The sequence below is a fragment of the Chlorocebus sabaeus genome, chromosome 7 (assembly GCF_047675955.1).
Source record: "Chlorocebus sabaeus isolate Y175 chromosome 7, mChlSab1.0.hap1, whole genome shotgun sequence".
NCBI classification, from domain to species: domain Eukaryota; kingdom Metazoa; phylum Chordata; class Mammalia; order Primates; family Cercopithecidae; genus Chlorocebus; species Chlorocebus sabaeus.
The window spans coordinates 49,637,385-49,652,758 of NC_132910.1; the positions used below are offsets into that span (position 1 = coordinate 49,637,385).

Consider the following 15,374-nt stretch of genomic DNA (forward strand, 5'->3'; position numbering starts at 1 on the left):
GGAGTATCTTTGTGGCATTCTCTATATTTCCTGAATTTGAATGTTGGCCTGCCTTACTAGGTTGGGGAAGTTCTCCTAGATAATATCCTGCAGAGTGTTTTCCAACTTGGCTCCATTCTCGCTGTCACTTTCAGGGTACACCAATCAGTTGTAGATTTGTTCTTTTCACATAGTCCCGTATTTCTTGGAGGATTTGTTCATTTCTTCTTACTCTTTTTTCTCTAAACTTCTCTTCTCGCTTCATTTCATTCATTTGATCTTCAATCACTGATACCGTTTCTTCCACTTGATCGAATCGGCTACTGAAGCTTGTGCATGTGTCACGTAGTTCTCGTGCCATGGTATTCAGCTCCAACAGACCATTTAAGATCTTCTCTATGCTGTTTATTCTAGTTAGCCATTGTTCTAATCTTTTTTCCAAGGTTTTTAGCTTCCTTGCAATGGGTTCAAACATCCTCTTCTAGCTTGGAGAAGTTTGTATTACCGATCTTCTGAAGCCTACTTCTGTCAACTCATCAAAGTCATTCTCCGTCCAGCTTTGTTCCATTGCTGGCAAGCAGCTGCGATCCTTTGGAGAAGAAGAGGCACTCTGGGTTTTAGAATCTTCAGCTTTTCTGCTCTGGTTTCTCCCCATCTTTGTGGCTTTATCTACCTTTAGTCTTTGATGATGGTGACCTACATATGGGGTTTTGGTGTGGATGTCCTTTTTCTTGATGTTGATAGTATTCCTTTCTTTTTGTTAGTTCTCCTTCTAACAGTCAGGACCCTCAGCTGCAGGACTGTTGGAGTTTGCTGGAGGTCCACTCCAGACGCTGTTTGCCTGGGTATCACTAGTGGAGGCTGCAGAACAGCAAATACTGCAGAACAGCAAATGTTGCTGCCTGATCCTTCCTCTGGAAGCTTTGTCTCAGAGGGATACCCGGCTATATGAGGTGTCAGTTGGTCCCTACTGGGAGATGTCTTCCAGTTAGGCTACTCAGGGATCAGGGACCTACTTGAGGAGGCAGTCTGTCTGTTCTCAGATCTCAAACTCTGTGCTGGAGGAGCCACTGCTCTCTTCAAAGCTGTCAGACAGGAACATTTAAGTCTGCTGAAGTTTCTGCTGCCTTTTTTTCAGCTATGTCCTGCCCCCAGAGGTGGAGTCTACAGAGTCAGGCTGGCCTCGTTGAGCTGCGGTGGGCTTACTACCCAGTTCGAGCTTCCCGACCGCTTTGTTTACCTAGTCAAGCCTCAGCAATGGCAGACACCCCTCCCCCAGCCTTGCTGCCACCTCGCAGTTCTATCTTGGACTGCTCTGCTAGCAGCAAGCAAGGCTCCATGGGCATGGGACCTGTTGAACCAGGCATGGAATACAATCTCCTGATGTGCCATTTGCTAAGACCATTGGAAAAGCACAATATTAGGGCTGGAGTGTCCTGATTTTCCAGATACCATCTGTCATGGCTTCCCTTGGCTAGGAAAGGGAATTTCCCAACCGTTTGCACTTCCTGGGTGAGGTGATGCCCCGCCCTGCTTTGACTCACAGTCCATGGGCTGCACCCACTGCCCAACCAGTCCCAGTGAGATGAACGCAGTACCTCAGTTGGAAATGCAGAAATCACCAGTCTTTTGCATTGCTCAAACTGGGAGCTGTAGACTGGAGCTGTTCCTCTATAAGCCTGCTTTTCATTTAGCCCAGAAAGGTAATCGGTTACAATTTTTGCTCCAGGTCCCTGAAACTAATACCAAATGAAATTTCTCTGTCTTGTTTTGTGTCCTTAAGGGCTTGACACTGTGACCATATGAGGATACTTTCTCTTGGTTTCTGCCATCCAGAGGACAAGAATTTGGGGGTTCATATCATAGTTAGCCCTAAAAATTACCTTGAGCAGTTAAGAGTGTTTGCAAGATTGAAATCAGAAACTCTAGACTTCTGGGAAGAGCAATAGAAACTGCTCAATGCTGTGTAGCTCAGTAGCTAAGCCATTGTCTTTTGAGAATGCTGACTTGGGTTCAATTCTTGGCTACTGGAATGAATCCTTTCTGGTTTGTTATTTGTGTAACTTTGCCATTTCTTGAGGGTTTTTCCCCCATGAATAACTTCTGATTTCCTGTCTTGGGTTTTCCTTTCTCTAAACTACCATTGGGGAGATTCTAAATCTTGTAGAAAAAAAGAAACTGCTTATCATCTCTGTGAGGCACCTTATACATCCATGGTTAGGTTATAATCTTTGTTAAAACTTATTAATTTCATGTGGGAAGTTACCTGTGGTAGGATTCAAAAGCCAGAAATATTGGCTGTCCTGGTTAGAGTCTGGTAATAAGAGATTTAAAAGAATTCTTTTAAGATAAAAAACTCTTTGGTTAGTATCAGCTGAATTAAAAACAAATATCCAAGCTATATCTATGTAAGAGGATTTTATCTTTTTTCTCTTCTTAAATCATGTTTTTCTGAAAAAAAAAAAAAAGATTTTTCTTTTCAGTAGACTAAATTGTTCTCCATTTTGTCTTCTTGCCACTCTTGATACCCACGTGACAGAACCTAAGATAAAATCTAACCCTGGGACACCTGGGGAAAAGCAGAGGAGGCCCCATTCTGGCAAAAACCTCTGTTTTCCTCACAGAAGCCCAAGAATTGAATGAGAATAGATCCCTCTCAAAATCTAAGACTCTGTTCTGTTTTGCATTGTGTTAACTGATGCTTTTGACTTTTGTGGGTATCAGAAATTACTTCACATTATAAGGGAAACTTGGTGTGTAATAACTAGGTAGGAAATATACCTGTGGGGATGGCTAATGGCATTTATGGGGGATACTCAGCTGTTTGATGTTTCAGTTAGAGAAGCATGCTCTTGGCCACCTAAAATATATGGAAACATCCCCAATCCCCACTGAAAGAGACTCCAGTGGAGGATGAGCTGATCACAAAATGGGCTGTTTGGCTTTGGGTTGCCTTGAAATGAAATGCATGGTAGAAGCACTGCACTATTTTCTCCCATACTATTTCCCTCCTTTTAGGGGATCCAGGATCCAACACAAAATGGCACCCTTAATTTTGGGGATCTGTCTTTGCCTTCCAGCTGTACCTGCTTATTGGACCCTAGGAACTACATACTTTCCTCACCCTGTTCCTCCAAGGGCTCCACCCTGAAGCCAGTAATTCAATTAAGAAACTACTAAATGGGCTAGGTGCGGTGACTTACACCTGTAATCCCAGCACTTTGGGAGGCCAAGGCAGATGGATCACCTGAGGTCAGGAGCTCAAGACCAGCCTGACCAACATGGAGAAACCCTGTCTCTACTGAAAATACAAAATTAGCCAGGCATGGTGGCACATGCCTGTAATCCCAGCTACTCAGGAGACTGATGCAGGAGAATCACTTGAACCCGGGAGGCAGAGGTTGTGGTGAGCCAAGATTGCACCTTTACACTCCAGCCTGGATAGCAAGAGTGAAACTCAGTCTCAAAAAAAAAAAAAAAGAAAGAAAGAAAGAAACTGGTAAATGAAAAATCTTACGAGTGCTGAATCTCTCTCTTTCTATGTATTTATATGTGTTATGTGTGTGGTGTTTATATAAAAGGAGCTCTGATTAATTGTCTTAGAAAAATAAGCACTTAAGTCAAATATTTTGTCAGAAAAATAGAAACTTTAATGCCTTTTTGTTCATGTGACTTTAGTAATCTTTTGGAAAAAAAGACAGTTTTAAAGATTATTGACAAAATGAAAATGTCTTCCAAATGTAGACATTTGGTCTAAATTAAGGTCAGATATCAGATTTGCTAGGTGCTTCTTTGACTTCTGAAATTATTTCATTTACCTACTTTAGAGCATTAGATTCTAGATAAGACCTGAGGACATGTGGAGTTAGCCATGCCCCCTGGCTATGCTGGAAAGGGACAAACCTTATCTTCATTTCTGTCTGACATCCTAGGCTCCACACCTAGAACATAATTAAAATAGCTTACTTATCAGGCTTTCCCCAAAAATAAAAGTTGCCAAAAGTTAACATTGTAATATGTAATTGAGACCACTAGAGAGATAATTTTACATACAAGGTGCATAAGGAAAGTAGAATGTGTTTTTGGTAAAAGATTATAAGAAGGCATGGAAATATGGCTTTTGTTAAAATGTAATTTTGTCTAGTACAGAGGGTTTTAAATATTGTCTTAAACTAACAGAATAATGGAACAAAACTGAAGGTTTAAGCAGGGTGAAAAGGGTTTGTGAAGGGTTGGTCTTGGAAAGAAAGTTTGGTGGATATGAGCAATTCGGCTAAGATTTAAAGGGGATTATTTAATTTTTTTCATAGATTGAACATTAAAGTAAAAGCACATTAATGTAAGGGCAGAATCTGGGCCCATGTGTCTGAATAACAGGGTTTTCTTAGAAAATTGCTCTACTGTGTAACAGAAATTTATAAAGGGTTCTAAAAACTTTATGAAAATCTTACCTTACAGTCAAACTAATTTTTTTTTTTTTTTTTTTTTTTTTTTTTTTTGAGATGGGAGTCTCACTCTGTCACCAGACTGGAGTGCAGTGTCATGATCTCGGCTCACTTCAGTCTTTGCCTCCTGGGTTCAAGCAATTTTCCTGCCTCAGCCTCCCAAATAGCTGGAATTGCAGTCATGCACCACCATGCCCAGCTAATTTTGTATCTTTAATAGAGATGGGGTTTCTCCATGTTGGTCAGGCTGGTCTGGAACTCCCGACCTCAGATGATCCATCCGCCTTGGCCTCCCAAAGTGCTGGGATTAAAGGTGTGAACCACTGCACCCAATGGTCAAACTAATTAAAAATGCATAGAGTTACAAAATTTTATTTAGAAACTAGTTTAACATTAAAGATGCACTAAAGCAAACACAAAATTTGTTTTTTCTTTTGAAAAAGATCGTTATGTAGTATTAAAAGGTAATGAAAGGTTTTTGTTTGCCCCTTTGGGTAAATGGCAGAGGAAAAAAGAGGAGGAGAGAGAAGAGACACATTTAGTTGGCCTCATTCTGTCTTCATTGGGTCTTGTTTGGAAAGCTAAGTCTCTTCTATCAGAGTAAAGCTTTTTACCTTTTAAAAAAAAATTTTTGAGTTACCACTTTGGATAAATGAATAACCTGTTATTCTATTTTGTGATATTCAGTGTTGTAAACCTTCAATAGTTGACAGATTTTCTAAAATCAAATTATAAAGTGTGTCATTTTCTGACCTAATTAATCCTTTAGACATTAGGTCCCCCGAAGTTCAAAAATGGTATGTTTGGCTTATTAGTATAAAAATTGTACAGGAAGCATTGTCAAATATGAAATGATGTTTGGCTTTATTTGGACTGTATTTGTATAAATATGGTATTAGAATATGTTCCAAAATTATGGGAAACTTCTATAATTTTGATATAATTTAGTGTATGTTATTAACAGCTATAGTTATGTAAATTTGTTGTATGTCACAGAAGTAACCAAAATTCTTAGTCAATTGTAGCTTTAATAGTGGCTGTCCTAAAACTTTTGTCATCCACATTTTGTCTTGCTTTAGTCCTTTTCAAAAGGTAGTTTATAATCAGATATAGGACCCTAAGTACAGGTCTCTGATAACTTTAAAAATTGTGCTGTTAGAATAGAGGAAATAAATGGAACTTCTAGGACTGTCATGGAGAGCTGATGTTTTAAACATTGCTAATCCTTTTGTTTTCAGAGTCAAGAGAACTTATTTCTTTTGACCTATTTGCAACTTTTAACAAGTGAGTAAAGTGTACTCCTGGGAACAAAATTTGGAGCATATCGCTTTCTCTCTATCGGATTTTTCCAGGATTTAGAAACTATCTGTGAGTATTGTCAACTTATGGCAGTATAATTATTTGCATAAGTGCAATAAGAATCTGTCTTCTTTACTTACAGGACACAATTGGAGAAACTGGTTATTTTAGCAAGGCTTTCACTAAAATGTTATTCATTCTTTAAGGAATCAAAGTGGACTTATAGAGCCAACAAAAGCCCCTCAGAAAAACTGGCCTCATGCCTTGTCTACGCAGTCCCTCTACAGGGTTCCTGACCAGTGATAAGTGAAGAACGTCGCTTTCTGATAGGCCCAGAAGGCCCAGGTTATCTTGGGACCTTAAAGTGAGGAGTTCACAGGCATTTTCAGGCATAGATAAGTCTGTAGCTGGGCTTCAAGGCTTTTAAAAAGTACTTTTTTTTTTTTTGGTCAGGCATGGTGGCTTTTGCTTGTAATCCCAGCACTTTGGGAGGCCGAGGTGGGTGGATCACCTGAGGTCAGGAGATCGAGACCAGCCTGACCAATATGGTGCAACCCTATCTCTACTAAAACAAAAATACAAAAATTAACCAGGCTTGGTGGCGCACACCTGTAATCTCAGCTACTCAGGAGGCTGAGACAGGAGAATCGCTTGAAACTGGGAGGTGGAGGTTGCGGTGAGCTGAGATCATGCCACTGCACTCCAGCCTGGTTGACAGAGAAAGACTCCATCTCAAAAAAAAAAAAAGTACAACCTGAGATTCCTTATAGAACAAAGTTTCAGCAAAGCCAATATTAATGAGCTTATGTGAAAAATAATTATTCTTGCTGCACTTTATGCAAATAATCAGGCCAAGTATAAGACTGAAGTTTGCTTTGCAAATGAATCAATCCTATCATGACTTGTTTTTAATAAAAACGAGGACTGGAGAGAGAAAAATTGTGCTTCAAAAAAAGATTATAATATACATTGTTAGCTATTCTTTTTTTTTCTTTTCTTTTCTTTTCTTTTCTTTTCTTTTCTTTTCTTTTCTTTTCCTGCAGTTTGGAATAAATCCTAAATTCTTTGTGGGCTAAAAGTCCCCTAACTAATGCTTTCAAATCTTTACTTTAAACCTAGAAATTCCACTCCTTACCCTCATACCCATTATTTATCCTATGGTATGCACCTGCCTTAAATGTGGTCCTAAAACTATAGGTGACAATACTAACGTTTTTGCCGTGCAAGCCTTGGAACCACAGCCAGGCCTGTGTGAGTGTGCTCAGACAGTTGCAAAGAGGTTCCACTCCTCTTACCTTGGGGTCAGCGCCTACCACCACTATGCCCCTGATCAGCAGGAAGAAGTTAGGGCAATCTTTGCCCTTTTTTCATCTTCTTTAGCAAACACCTTGAGGTTAAAGTGTTATAAAACCCACAGGGCGGGATTGAAATGGCCGTTGCAAAATTATAACTTAGACAGTGAAAGAGACCTAACCTAACCAACTCCATCTTGCTTCTAATCTCTAAGCTGTCCTTGTTCATTCCTGGGCATAGGTGGAACTGACTTTGGGAGGAACTTAGTTTATAGTTTAAAACGAAGATGGTAACAGCACTTTCCCAAAACAAACCCCCTTCTTGCCTCGGGACTAGACTGCCTTTGTAGGATTATCAAATTTAGCCACAAGATTAGAAGTTATTATTTAGGAGTCATGCAGCTGGAGGATACAAGACTCTGACGCTCCCTAAACTGCTCCTAAGATCAGTGCCTGTGGTTTTTTTGCAGACCCTGCCATTGATGGATCAGCTGGCACCACCCAGATTGATTGATAAACTGGCTCATGTGATCTTCTGGCCCCCAACCAGGAACTGTCTCCGTGCAAGAAGACAGCTTCAACTTCCTGTGATTTCATTTCTAACCTGACCAATCAGCACTCCTGGTTCACTGGCTTCCTGTCACACACCAAGTTGTCCTTAAAAACTCCGATCCTCGAATGCTCAGGAAAATGGATTTGAGTAATAATAAAACTCAAATCCATAATAATACGGTCTCCCCCCACCCAAAAAAATAAAATAAAAACCATGTTAGTGGTCATCTGACATGAGGAGACAAAGAAAGAAAAGCAGTGCCTGAAGACAGAAACAAATCATGATTAATGATTTGGCAGCAAAAGAGGAGGAGCCTATCAAGGAAAATAATAAAATTGTCCAGGGCTTATAGGCATATGTGGTTAGAATTAGAATAAATAATGGCAGGGAAGCCAGGAGCAGAAAGGATAGAGCTCTGAGAAGTGCTTGTTCAACAATCAGAAATGAAAAGAGATTTGGTAAGATAAAGATTGACAAGACTCCAATGAATTTGGCAATTTTAATATACTATTTCAATAAAGATCATTTCAGTCTTGAGGTGGGGAAAAGATAAAAGGCAAATGGCAGTGGGTTGAGCAGTAGGAGGGACACTTCATTTTCTAAGACAGGAGGAAAGAAAGTAAAGATGAGTGCAGATGTTTATCACAATGGAAATATGCAAATGCAGGCACATGGAAATAATACAACAGCAGGACACCTAAGCTCAAGTGAAATAATTACAAGGAAAAACAATGCTTAAGAGATTTCCCAAACATCATCTTACACAATTGGACTAGCCATTGATGTCTAGGAAATGTCTGGTATATCAACCTCAAATGCAGCTGTAAGTAAAACATTAATTTAGTTTCTACTGTCATTAGTACAGAGTGCTGCAGTGATGGTCTCACAAGAATTTGAATATTGGGTAAATAAGATTGTCCTTGAAGAGGTAAACTATGTGCTTACATTTAATCAATTTATAGGCAAAGTCACTCAAAAGACAGAGTTCCTGCCAAGACAAGTAAGCAAGAGTTGACTATTCCTTATTGACTATATGAACACAGTTGATGAATGAATGTATCCAGATAAAGGAGAGGGAGATACTGATTGGCCATGGAAGTAGACTAGAAGAGGAATCACCAAGGTAAGCCCAACTAAGCACTGGGCATGTCCATTTGTCTTGCTGGCAAGGCTATTCCTGTTGAGAGAACTATGTAAGTCAGGTTTCTCTAGAAACAAAAGCAATAGGTGTGTGTGTGTGTGTGTGTGTGTGTGTGTGTGTGTGTGTGTCTGTGTCTGTGTCGAGAGAGAGAAAGATTTATTGTGAGGCATTGGCCTACACAGTTGTGGGGGTTATTACCTCCAAAATCTGCAGGGTAGGCAAGCAGGCTAGAGACTCAGGGAAGAGTGGCAAGGAATAATTAGAGTCCAAAGGCAGTCTGCTACCAGAATTCTCTCTTCTTTGATGTACCTCTGTCTTTTTCTCTTAAAGCCTGCAACTGATTGGAGGAGACTACCACCCATGTCCCCTTAAGGCCCAAGGGTTATCTTTGGTTAACCTGTGATGAATGCTACCTGGCCTGGGACTCACCCTTTAGGTCAGTGGGCTTCCCTCTGGCCCAGGGAAGGTGCATAAATGCTGTCCAGGAGCCTAGGCCTAGATGCAGGGACCCCAAAAGCCTGCTTCTTACTCCTTTGTGGTTGAGCTGGTATCTAGGGTGCAAGACAAAGTCCACTTTACTTTTCCTTCTGCTTTTCTCAAACAGAATGAGTCTTTCACTGTAGCCACCACAGCTGGGAATGTGCTGGGTCACCATGGAAGCCAGCATGTCTCAGAGCCCAAGGCACATGGCATACTCCCTAGTTATCACTGCTGGTTATTCAGGGTGCAAGGACTCTTTAGTCAGCAGAAGATGAATCCTGCCAGGACTGGGTCTTTCTTTTCAAGGCTTAAGGTTCCCTTCTGGCCCAGGGTTTCATCTGGCAATGTCATCTAGGAGATAGGGCTTAGAATGGGGGCCTCGCAACTCTGCTCAATGTCCTATTTTGCTAGGACTGAACTGGTGTCCAAAATGCAAGACAAAGTCCTCTTTACTCTTCTTTCTCCTCTCCTCAAGCAGAAGAAAGGACTCACTTTCTTTGCTGAGAACTGTGCTACCTGGGGTTAGGGGAGAAGAGATGTAAGCACTCTGTTAGCCACCCTGGCTGGTGTCCCAGTAGGTTGTATGCCCTCCAAGTCTGCTAGCTCCAAGTCCAGCTCAGCACTATGACCTGCCTAGAAACTGCAGTCCCAATGACTCAGACTGCCCTTCACGTTTATTTACAGTCCCAGAGCACTTTTGCCAACAGTGGCAGGGCTTGCTGGAACTAGATTCCAACTGCTGGGATGGGCAATTCCCCTCTGGCTAGGGCTGGTCTAAATGTCCCCTCCATAGGTAGGCTTCAGCTGAGTTCAGCCCAGTTTTGCTTTCTACTGTGGCAGGACAACACTGAATTCAATGTGCTTTCCCTCCCCTAAGAGCACAGATTCTCTCTCCTTGCCACAAAGCTACTGCCAGGAGACTGGGGAGGGGTGATATCAGTGATTGAATACTGCTTTTCCTACCCCCTTCAGTGGCTCTTTCAGTGATATGAAGTTAAAACTAGGTATTGATTGCTTACCTGATTTTAGTTTTTTATGAAAGTGTTTTTTGTGTCAATAGTTGTCAAATTTGGTGTTCCTATTTGGAAAATGATCGGTGGAGGATTATATTCAGCCATTTTGCTCCACCCCTCCCTCTAGATTTATTTGAGCTTTCTTCATGGTTTCATTAAGGTTGTGTATCTTTGGCTGGAATACTCTATGAACGTCATGTTGTTCTTAGCAGTATTTCTCATCACTTGATGACTATTTGTCACTGTGATATTATAAAATATATGCTTTATTTGGTCTCCAACGCATATAACTACTAAAATCCTTAGAATCCCCAAAGTATTTTTGTATGCTAATGATTGACTGATGGTTGGCAGCTTCTAGGTAGCTTCAGGATGGGCACTGGTCACTACAAAAACCAAGGCAGGATTAGGAGGTTGAGACTTTCAGCCCAGCCTGCCCCCAACCTCTGAGGAGGGTAAAGGAAAGTTAAGTTGATCATCAAAGGCCAATGATTTAACCAATTGTGCCTATATTATGAAGCTCCCATAAAAACCCAAAAGGACTGGGTTCAGAGAGCTTTCAGGTAGCCAAAACCATAAAGACTCCTGGAGGATGGCTCACTTGGGGAGGGCACCCACACCCCCTTCCATGCCTCAGCCTATGCATCTCTTTATCTGTGCCCTTTGTAATATCTTTTATGGTGAACTAGTAAATGTAAATGTTTCCCTGAGTTATGTGAGCTGCTCTAGCAAATTAATCAAACCTGAGGAGGCAGTTGCAAGACCCCAATTTATAGCCAATTGTCAGAAGCACAGGTAAAACAACCTAGGACTTGAGATTGGCATTTGAAGTGGGGAGTGGTAGGCTGTCTTGGAGACTGAGTCCTCAATCATGGGATCTCCAGGGAGATACTGTCAGAAATGAATTGAATTGAATTAGAGGATATTCAGCTGGTGTCTGCTACAGAAATGCTTGGTGTGGCAGGGAGAGGGGGAACCCACACATCTGGTCACAGAAATATTCCGTGTTGTTGTAGTGTGAGAGCAGAGAAAAAAACGTTTGAGTTTTCTCCACCCAGTTCCATTATTGGTGATGTTAACTTTGATCACTCAATTAAGGTGCTGTCTGCCAGGTTTCTCCACTATAGAGTTACTAGTTTTCCTTTTATAATTAATTGGGAATTTGTGATTGGATAAGTTGAGACCATGTAAGTTTCCTGTTGTGTATGGGATAGTTTAGCATCCAACTGATTGATTACCTGAATCAGTTGTCCCCTAATAATAGACTTTTTACTTTCCATTGCAGAGAAATAATTAAAAGAGGCAACAGTCAGAGACTCCTTGAACTCATGGCATATCATCTGTCTCTGATAGACAGCTGAGCTGAGAACTCTAGGAACCATTCCCTGCAGACCAAAAATGAGAATTATGCTAGAGATTTTAAAGGAAGCAAATATTTCAAATTTGGAAGAACCTGATTCTACTATGGGCTATTTGACCATTCGTGAGAAGAGGTTCACACAGTAGTTTAAATCAATTGTTCAAATAGCTGAAATCAACCCCAAAAAAAAAAAAACAACACTCACATAAACCTCTGGCTAAGGAACATTCCTAAGACAAATCAAAGAGAACAGAAGATATACTAAGACCAAGTGTTAGCTTAAGATGCTCTGAGCCTTAACATCTATCAAAATAGAAAAACAAGGTGACTACAGGTCTAGGGTCAGTATGATCCTGACCTAGGTTGAGAAGAGGCCCATCTGTGTTTTGTGCTCATAAAGGAGGGGACTACCCCTGTCTTATGCCCAATTTCTGCCTCCAAAGAAAGAAGAAGTAAAAACTAAAAGGCAGAAATGAAATCCACAGGCAGACAGCCTGACCCTACACCCTGGGCCTGGTTAAAGATCAACCCCTGACCTAACCGGTTATGTTATCTATAGCTTCCAGACATTGTATGGAAAAGCATTGTGAAAATCTCTGTCCTGTTCTGTTCCGTTCTAATTACCAGTGCATGCAGCCCCCAGTCACATACCTCCTGCTTGCTCAATCGATCACGACCCTCTCACGCAGACCCCCTTAGAGTTGTAAGCCCTTAAAAGGGACAGGAATTGCTCACTCAGGGAGCTCAGTTTTTGGAGACATGAGTCTTGCTGAAGCTCCCATCCAAATAAAGCCCTTCCTTCTTTAACTCAGTGTCTGAGGGGTTTTGTCTGTGGTTTGTCCTGCTACCTTTCTTGGTTCCCTGACCGGGAAGTGAGGTGATTAACAGACAGTTGAGGCAGCCCCTTAGGTAGCTTAGGCCTACCTGTGGAGCATCCCTGTGGGGGACTCTGGCCAGCTTGAGCGACATGGATCCTGAGAGTGCTCCTGGGTAGGCAATTGCCCCAGTGGAACACCTCACCAGAGCAACGCATGGCAGACCCCTGTGGAGGATCAACGCAGTGGCTGAACACCTGGAAGGAAGTGGCGTTTGAAGTCTGGACATCTGAAACTTGGTAAGACTAGTCTTTGGAACTTGCCCACTCCATGTGTGTGGAAGCATGGCCTAATCACCCACGATGTGCCTGTACCAGCACTTTGGTTTTTGTTTTTGACTTGACTTGGATTGCTTGATACTTTGGTTTTGGTTTTGACCTGGCTTGGATTTCTTGATACTCTGATTTTGGTTTTGATTCTGGTTAGGTGTAAACTGTAAAAGTGTGTGTGTGCCCTTTGTACCTGTTCTTTGTTTTGTGGTGTGCGTGTGCTGTGAGCATGATGTTTTGTCTTGAGGAAGCATGGGTCAGGCACAAAGTAAGCCCACCCCACTAGGAACTATGTTGAAAAATTTCAAGAAAGAATTTAAGTGAGATTACGGTGTTACTGTGATACCAGAAAAACTTAAAACTTTGTGTGAAATAGACTGGCCAGCATTAGAGGTGGGTTGGCCATCAGAAGGAAGCCTGGACAGGTACCTCATTTCAAAGGTATGGCACAAGGTAACCTGTAAGCCGGGGCACCCAGACCAGTTCCTGTACATAGACACTTGGTTACAGCTGGTTTTAGACTCCCTGCCCCTGGCCCCACAGTTGTTGAGAGAACAGCAACATAAGTGACTGGCAGAGGCAGGGAAAGACCAGCAGAAAGAGAGAGAGGAAAAGAGGCAAAGAGAGAGAGGAAGAGACAGAGAGACAAAGAGGGAGTCAAGAAGAAAAAGAGAGAGACAGAGACAGAGACAGAGGCAAAAGGAAAGTCAAAAAGAGAGAGAGACAGAAAGTCAAAGAAAGAAAAGAAAGAGAGAAATACACAAGTAGTTTAAAAAAAAAAAGTGTACCCTATTCCTTTAAAAGCCAGGGTAAATTTAAAACCTATATTTGACAATTGAAGGTCTTCTCCATGACCCTACAACACTCCAGTACAACCTTGTTGTAAGTGTAAACAAGGGCATAGCCCAAAAGCACTGAGGCCACTGACAACCTGTAGTCTTCCTATCAAAAATATTTAACCCAGTAATCCACAGATGGCCCAAATGCATTCTATTTGTAGTGGCAACTGCTTTGCTAACAGAAGAAAGTATAAAAATAACTTTTAGAGGAAACCTCATTGTGAGTACACCTCACCAGTTCAGAAGTATCCTAAGGGAAAAAAAAAAAAAAAAAAAAGATGATTTAACATTAACCACTGAGAATTCCCTTAACCCAGCAGGTTTTCTAACAGGGGATCTAAATCTTAATTACCATACAAAGGTCCAACCAGACCTAAGAGGAACTCCCTTCAGGACAGGATGATAGATGGTTCCTCCCAGGTAACTGAAGGAAAAAAAAAAAGCCATCTATACCAATTCTAAATTAATTTGGACTAAACAAGGTCTTATTAATAGCAAAGAGCAAAGGATAATTGAAATCCCAAACTTACAAGGTTTTCAATAAAAATAAAGTTTGCTAAAAGTTAACAGTGTAACATGTATTATAGTAACTTCTAATCTTGTGGCCTTAGACAGTCTAGTTGACAGACATAAAGGAAGTTCACTTTGGAAAAGAATGTTTATCTTCAAAAATAAAAGGGGGGAAGGGGGGCAGAATTTATGTAAAAAGAATGTTATAGGGTAAATTCTTGTCCTGAAATAAATTAACTGGTTGTTTAAGAAAGAAATGTTTGTCTGAAAGTTGAGGCAGGTAGGAGAATTGTCTGCGAAAGTCATTAAAGAGAAAAAAGAATATTATAAAAAAAATTATTCAAGAAATGTTGTGTAATTTAAAAGTAACTAGGCCTCCTGAATGTAAAACTATTGAAAAAATAGTTTATGTGCAAGGTGTATAAGGAAAGTAAAATATACCTTTGGTAAAAGAATTATAAGGAGGCATAAGAAAGTAAATTTTTGCCTACATTAAAAGGTTTTTAAAAATGTGTTTTGAAGGTTTAAGCAAGTTTTAAAACATTAATTGTAAAAAAAATTCCGTGTGTAAACATGCTAGCTAAAGTTAAAGGGGTATCATCCAGTTTTTCTGTGAACTGAACATTAAAATAAAAACACAACGGGTTTTTCTTAAAGCACTAACCTGGCCTTTAACAAGATTATAAAACGTTAAAAAGAGTCTATAAAAATCTTAGCTTATGGCCTGACATTAAAATTTGAATAAATATGTCTACAAAGTTTTATTAAAACTAAGTTTAGGCCGGGCGCGGTGGCTCAAGCCTGTAATCCCAGCACTTTGGGAGGCCGAGACGGGCGGATCACGAGGTCAGGAGATCGAGACCATCCTGGCTAACACAGTGAAACCCCGTCTCTACTAAAAAATACAAAAAACTAGCCGGGCGAGGTGGCGGGCGCCTGTAGTCCCAGCTACTCGGGAGGCTGAGGCAGGAGAATGGCGTAAATCCAGGAGGCGGAGCTTGCAGTGAGCCGAGATCTGGCCACTGCACTCCAGCCTGGGCGACAGAGCGAGACTCCGCCTCAAAAAAAAAAAAAAAAAACTAAGTTTAACATTAATAACACACTAATATAAAGGTGAAATTTAGCTTATCTGGTATAAAAATCATACAGGAAGTGTTGTCAAATATGAAATGGTGTTTGACTTCTTTGGTCTGAAAACTAATAAAAATAGGTGCTAAAGGAAATTTCTCAGTAGAAAGGCACCAAGGACTATAAAGTCCACTACTGATGTCCCCACATTTAAAACAGAAGGTCAATTTCTTAAAAATTATGTACTTGGT

At 40.8% G+C, this 15,374-nt stretch overlaps 1 long non-coding RNA gene across 1 annotated transcript in view; it reads left to right on the top strand.

Annotated features, from left to right (window-relative positions):
* LOC103235998 (uncharacterized) overlaps nucleotides 1-13,816 on the top strand; it is a 31,340-nt gene extending 17,524 nt beyond the window's left edge. The window contains exons 2-3 of the long non-coding RNA XR_498012.3: nucleotides 7,486-8,691; nucleotides 11,488-13,816. This is a non-coding gene — a long non-coding RNA (uncharacterized lncRNA). The remainder of the gene's footprint in view (nucleotides 1-7,485; nucleotides 8,692-11,487) is intronic.
* Nucleotides 13,817-15,374: the final 1,558 nt, after the last annotated feature.